Source organism: Macrobrachium nipponense, chromosome 3, assembly GCF_015104395.2.
Source record: "Macrobrachium nipponense isolate FS-2020 chromosome 3, ASM1510439v2, whole genome shotgun sequence".
Taxonomy (NCBI): domain Eukaryota; kingdom Metazoa; phylum Arthropoda; class Malacostraca; order Decapoda; family Palaemonidae; genus Macrobrachium; species Macrobrachium nipponense.
In genome coordinates, this window is record NC_087202.1 from 130,446,565 (window position 1) to 130,454,064 (window position 7,500).

Sequence of the window (7,500 nt, forward strand, 5' to 3'; positions counted from 1 at the left end):
TCATAAGTTAGTCAGTTCCTTTGACACAGGCGTATTAGAGGAAAGCACACGTTTCTCTCTCATAAGAAATGTCAAGGAAAAATTGGGAGGTAACCCAAGTGTAAGTGACAGACCAAAATTGGAGACGTCGGTTATAAATAGCCGTAAGCAGATGCCCTTCTACTTATATAGACGGAAAGATCTACAAAAGGTTTACGCTTTAGATAGAAAGCGCTGATAACTCAGAATGTGTCTTTGTGTCTCGTTAAGTGATTCAGTAAAAACTAGATTAATGATTGTATTATTTCTTAAGGCGGTTTGTCTTCAGTGTAACTTTGTGGACTTCAAAAGATCAAAAAGGTTGTTTGTGCTACATGATCGAAGTCATAGAATGTCTGTTATTCGCTTTCCTGTTCATGCCCGGATTAATTCGGATGGGCGACTGTCGTCATTAGCTAAATAGGATCTAATGATTAAAGTGACAGCTTCAAAGAAGTAAGGAAATAAAACAAATGAAGAAATGACAGAGAGAGAGAGAGAGAGAGAGAGAGAGAGAGAGAGAGAGAGAGAGAGAGAGAATTCACCCTGCCATGAATTTTCCATGAGTGACAGGTGACAAAACTGTTAAAATCAACGTAAGTAAAATATGTTAGTGAAATTTCCCTGGAAATGTGAAGACTAGTCCATTCAAATCATACAGCATGTTGAATCTCTCTCTCTCTCTCTCTCTCTCTCTCTCTCTCTCTCTCTCTCTGCGTGTGTGCGCGCACGAGCCAGGTAATGTAACGATCCCAATCACATTCCCAACTCGATCCCAACCTCATTATCCGCCCTCTTCCATCCCTTCTCTTTGTTATTCTCTTTTCCCTTTCCCCAGTGCTATCCTCCCTGTCATTAATGTCCTCGAATGTCTTAAAATGTTGGGCAGACTGGTATAAAGTCTGTCGTTACCCTCTGCAAGTCGGTGATTCTTGTAGAGAAGATGATGAACAAGTAATTGCAGCAGTGGTGTCACTTCCACCAGTACCGTAACTGAGAAACCCTTTAGGTCGAGAGGAGACTCCCTTTTGTTTTGACGTCTTCTCGATGCCGGCAAACAAGCCAGGTAGCTCCAAATATGCCAACTAGTGACAATGTGGATTCTTTGCATTTCTTCTTTGGTGAAGATGACATCACGAATTTTGTTTCGTTAAATTGTCGAAGCTTGGCTCTCCAAATTGGGCAGTTTTCTTTTTCTGTTTCCCATCAACTTGTGTTACTTCCTTCGAATGAACGCCATATTCTTTGGAAGCTTCAATTTCAAGTCAATGGCCCCTGTGGGCTTGCTCCATATGTATTGGGTTCATCTTCTGAATCATCATCATCATCATCATCATCATCATCATCTTCATCATTATCATGTTATACAATTAAGATTAAGGTTTTGATCTTGAAGACGGCTGTGAGCTGTTTAGAAAATATTCTTAATCACAATTACTTATTTAGAAAAATATTTAAAGAACATAACCTATGCAAAGGTCTGCAGCTTGGTTACTGGTGTTTAAAAATGAAGTGGCATAATTGTACGGACATAGTTTGAATTCAACAAGATGCTTTATTACGAACAATGAGGACACTTGTTGATAATTCCATTTGATGGCTTAGAAAATCATTCAAGCCTCAATGTTTACGTTTAACAAAGAGGCAGCCCTACAATAAACTGACAAACTTTTAGCTTCCGTGTCGCTTGAAATCTTAGGTTTATGTCGATACCAATCAACATTATAGATCCTCACCCAAAATGCAGCCATTGGAAGGATCTCATAAGGTAGAAGATTTCAAATATCATAATTGTATGCCACCTGAAAGCTGTTGCTCCTTCTCTGTACTTTTTGTTAAAATTTCGTCAAAACGTAATTTATTACAAAGTCAGTCGCATGGCACATTAGTACTCTTTTTGAATAAATGGTAAAAGTTGGCTGTTTTTTCTTCAGTTTAATTGCCATAAAATATACTGCAAACACGATCAATGTATTTATGTTCCAGTACTTTATCATGCAAGGTAATTTTTACATGACTATAGCTCATCTGTCATTGAAAAAAAATATGAACAAAAATTTTTTTATTTTGATATATAGGCTCAGATCTAACCACTCAAAAATATATAATATTTCATATTACTTCCTCGCATTAATGAAAGCAGACTCGGGTATAACAAACAAGAATGAGGGGTAAGAGAACCAACCCAACCCCATCCATAGTGGACCAAAATAAAATCCTAATATTTGGATTAGATAACGCAAAAGGCAGAGCTGAGATTCTTCATAACATATAGATGCTTGACAATCTTCGCCTGACTTCTCTTCAACTGGCGTCTCTCGGCACCTTTTCCTTATCCCTATTATCTTGAGGCGATGTCCTGCGAATCTGTTTCATCTTACTGATGTCATAAATATGTATGTAAAGTATTCATTACATACATGTATATTATATATATATATATATATATATATATATATATATATATATATATATATATATATATATATATATATATATATATTATATGCTGGTACTTTTATAACGAATATATCTTCTCTTTGACTGTATGAAATGTTATAGAGTTTTGCAACATTTTTCAGATTCCTTAGCTAGCTTAGATTTATAGAGTGTCTTAAAATGTGTGTTCAGATTTCACATAACATTATGTAAAAGAATATGAAACAGAATGTAAAAAGAGAGAGAGATTAACTTTGTCCGTTCAAAGCTAGAATTGTTACCATAATCTGTCATCGCCTCGACATTTAGAGACCCCGAAATCTCCTCTTTGTTTTTCAAACCTGTCAACACGTTTGATTAGAAATCTCGAGATCTCCGTTGTGTTTTGGATACATGTCAATCTTAATCAATTTTACTCGCTCGACTTCTGTTTGGAACATGTAGAGAGCTTACAACGTCATGACTGGTTTCATACACGTATGTCTTTGCCAAATATCACGTGGAGATTTCACGATTTTTCTGTAAAGTTACGTCATATTAGAAGCATCATCTTTCGCATACCCAAAACGTTTTGAGCCCGTCAGTCTCTTGAATTGCCCGTACAAGGAGAAAGAGGGTTTCATTATAGACTTTGAATTCCTGGTGTTTAGATCTCCCCTCTCTCTCTCCCTCTCTCTCTCGTACGCCACTTTTGAGTTCATATTAACATAATGTAATTGGTCACTCGTAAATTTTAGATTTCGGATTTCTTAGAGTTATTTAGTATTATTTAGTGTTTTTTGTGGAATCTGAACAAACATTGTACGAGTGTGTAATGGCGCCTTTTCTTTTGGGAAATATGGTGAATTGTGTGGTGAAATAGTGAAACAAGCTGCAGCAGAAAGAAAATTGGTACCAAGGTAAAGTGTTATATGATTATTAGTTGCTACTAATAGTTACAATGGTTTAGAGAACTAATTTGTTACAATGGTTTAGAGAACTAATATTTACAATGGTTTAGAGAACTGATATTTACAATGGTTTAGAGAACTAATATTTACAATGGTATAGAGAACTAATATTTACAATGGTTTAGAGAACTAATAGTTACAGTGGTTTGAATGAAATGATTTCAATTTTTACACATTGCAAATTTTAGTGTTTTGTGTTTATTTCATTAGAAGTGATTTTTCTTTGCATTTATCCATTTTCTTGTTGAAGTGTGTGTTTTTATTTTATGTTCTGTGTGATTAATACTTTCTACAATTTAGATACTTTCAACATTTTTCTGTTTTCATTTGCATTCACAATTTAATTAACTTAGTTATTTTCATTGATGAATAATTACACATTTAATTGAATTTAACACTTGTGAAATAATTTGCATTTACTTAGAGCTCTTTTCAATTTTCATTGTTGTTTAGCACTTGTGAATTAATTTCCAGATTTTAATTATTGTTTAACACTTCTGAATTGCGATTGAATTAATTTTCTTGAATTTTGCGATAAATTAATTTTGATTTAATGTTACTTAATTGATTCAAGAATTAATTAAACTTTACTTTGTTTTCAAGTAACAGTAATTTTCCATGATATTGTGAATTTCACTTATAAATTTTCAGTTTATTATTAAATTTTTGTATTTAAAATTTTTATATGTGTTTTCTTTTTCACCAGTATAATTATATATGATTATATTTAGCTTAGATAGAAACATAGAGTGGCAATTGAGCTGTTTTCCTTCAATTTACTTGAAGTGAGTTCGAACCAGGGAAGTACTTGGACTTCTGAAATCAGGGAAATACTTAGACTTTTAAAGTTGCTGACGGAGTGATGCCTTTTAATTAAGTTAATTACTTACAAGATTACCTCATACCTGCAAGATTACCTCATACCTGCAAGATTACCTCATACCTGCAAGATTACCTCATACCTGTTTTAATGAACTTAGTCTGATTTTCTGCAATACTGGTAAGATGTTTAAGGGATCACTGTTGCCTTTAGAGTATTCAGTCGTTTAGTACAACTGATGAAGGTTCAGGTGTCTGGCTGTTGTGAGGTAACAATTAATGAATGATAAGTGTATTAACCAGATACTTGGCACTTCGTCACAATATATTAATATATACTTGCTTTCTTTTCTTGGGGTCAGTGTCTTTATATGTTTTTTTTTTTATTTTGTTTTGAGATGCTGATGTTTCCGATGCCCTTCGCATTGGTGGCGGCTTTGGATGGAAGAGGAACCGTAGTACATTTGGGACCGGGTGTAATTATCGAGGAAGACCACTTGAATTTTGGTTGGCCTCTGCCCAGGTTTTAATGCAAGTGGAATGCGAGGATCTGGGGTCGGCCAGGTCAGAGTTGGAAAGTTCTCATAATAGTGCGGACACTGCATAAAGCAAAAGTTAAACGGAAATTGTCCAACCCTTTCAGACATTTGCTTTCAGAAATGAAGGTTACAGCAGACAGAATACAGGGTCAGATTACAGAGACATTAACGTGGGTTCCGGATACGACGGGTACTCAACCTGGGAGGTTTAAGAGGGCAGCAGTCGCCTTGGTGGCGTAGCAATTACTAGTGTAGCAAAGGTAGAGTCATTGGAGGCTAAATTGTCTGTCCAGGGAAGAGTTTTGTCGAAATTACGTCCCGGTAACAGTTTAAGGGCCGGTGGGTTGTGGGGGAGCTGGGCGTTTGAAGATTTGAGGAAGACGTGCTTTGCAATTTACCGTTGGATGGATCAGGGGTGACTTAGATGTGACTTTTTTTTTTCTGTAAACACTAAACTTCAGAACATAGAAAAGGGGACTGATTCCTTGTTGGGTGAGATTAAACCGCAGGTGTAGGCGGTAATAGGGTCTTCAAAGGGCCTCACTTCTGGTGACATTTTCCCTTCAGGGGTGTTAGAGCCCACTTTGAAGGATACAGCTTACGACTGGTGATTGAACGTGGTGTTTACGGGCAGTGATTTGTATGGGTATTGTGGACGTTTGTGACAGAGGGTTAGTTGTAGAAATTCCGCTGAGTGACAAGGAATCTTTTCATAGCTATAGAACTGGACCTTTTCCCAGCACATCCGATGGCTTTGTATTAATGGTGGACGGAATAGAGACCTTAAGTATGTACATTTAGGGAGATAAATATCTATCTCCGGGGGTTGATTATAAGTTAAGGTGCGTGCTAGTCCACAATAAGTAGTATATTCGTGAAAGAGGTGTTTTTGTATTAAGGGACATAGACGTAGGGGGTTGCGAGTTCCAACTGACGCCTGACTGCACATTTTTCCAATGCACCTTGAAACCATTTTCCAGGAGATATCTGGTGGTCCCGTTGCAGACGTTAACAGCGATCTCCTGTGAGCGATGCAGGACCCTTCCGCTCTGCGCCAATTCCTCTCCATCACTGGTACTGGAGGGTCATGACTGTTTGATGGCTCCTGCAAGATAATCTCCGCTCTGTTTTTGGTGTAGAGCGAGGGAGTGGATTATAATTCTTCAGCGAATATCTTTCTTCAACATTGACATCTGCGTCATGGAGTGGCGGAGTTGCCGGTGGTGGCAGAGATAACTACTTTGTCAGTGTTAAGAGAAGAGGAGGAGGACCTTCCTTAGACGCAGGAATTCATACTGCCAGGTGCTATGGCGTTGTTAAAGATGATTATTGTCAAAATGTGGCACCAAAGTGCTGCCCGAGCTCTCCGTTACTGCCGCTCAGTATGGAGGTCGTTTAGGGCAAAGTGTGAATAATTGAAAGTGTTCAGACGAAACTCGGTCTTTCCGGTGAGGACTCGGCGGTGGCAGTCAACTCTGGAGGCGCTTGGAAACAGATCACCTGAAACGGAAGGAGGAGATTCAGCATAGAACTTTCGGGAATGAAATATCCGCTTACAAATCCGGATTCCAGGGAGTGCCTGTTGCAAGTCGCGTGTTCGTTTGTCCTAATGGGAGGGGGGCCAACAAGGCACAATGAAGAGCTTTTGTGGAAGTGTCAGGCATCGAGGCTGAGAAATCACTCGTGACAGACGCAGATATTTCAAGCTCATAATTAATTACCCGTTGGAGAGGTAAGCTGATTGACATTTAATGCCTCGTTGTTTATATTATTATCTCGTTCATGTTTGTGGGTTTCCTTTGTTATTAATATGCATTTTTTGGTGAATGACCCCTATTTAATAATATTATGGGAATTATCCCATATTGTTTCATGTTGGGTAACAAATGGGTTTTTTTCTGCTTGACAGATGTATCGTGGATGAAGCCACAATTATGGGGAATAGAGTGAAAGACCCCGTATACATCTATATTAACTTAAATTCAGACTATCAGACCTATTTAATTTAATATGGAACATTTAGTGGCTGTGTTGGGGAAGAGAATTTGGTTTTCATTTTATTTCCTCTCTCAATTCCTCGACACTTGAGGTGGGGGTTTAATAACCTATTTTAGCTTCTTTCCATTCAACCAGTATTATGTTGCGTTTGTAAAATAAAGTCTAATTCTGTATCTCAGGTTTAATATTAAACTTACCCGATTAGATGTAAGACTGTGTTAAAAGTTCTGAGAGAGAGAGAGAGAGAGAGAGAGAGAGAGAGAGAGAGAGAGCCTTGATGTACTCCACTGGAATATTACTTTTTTGCTTACGTATTAGCACACATGTTCTTCCATTTTCTTGTGCAATCTCAACATTTTTTATTTGCTTGTCCGTCAGAATATATATCTTACATATATGATTATATGCGTAAGATTATTTTGTCGCTCAGCTTTCTGCTGTATTGTCACAGACGTAAGTAGTCTGTATGAAGAGGCCTGTGTTAAAAATCAACGATCTTTCTTCCATTCTTCATGAAACTCCTTGCAAAGTGAAAAACCATTTCAAAACGTTGCCGAAAGGAGAGGCAGACCTTAACATCCATCTGGCCAAACCGAATACATTCAATAACTTTCTGACGAACATTTTGAAGCAGCGAAGTTAATGGAAGTTTTGATTACACGTCTTCATGTTATTGCCATTATAATTGGGGAGAACTTGATATGCACAAAATAAAATGTGCGTAAATGTGTTGGAAC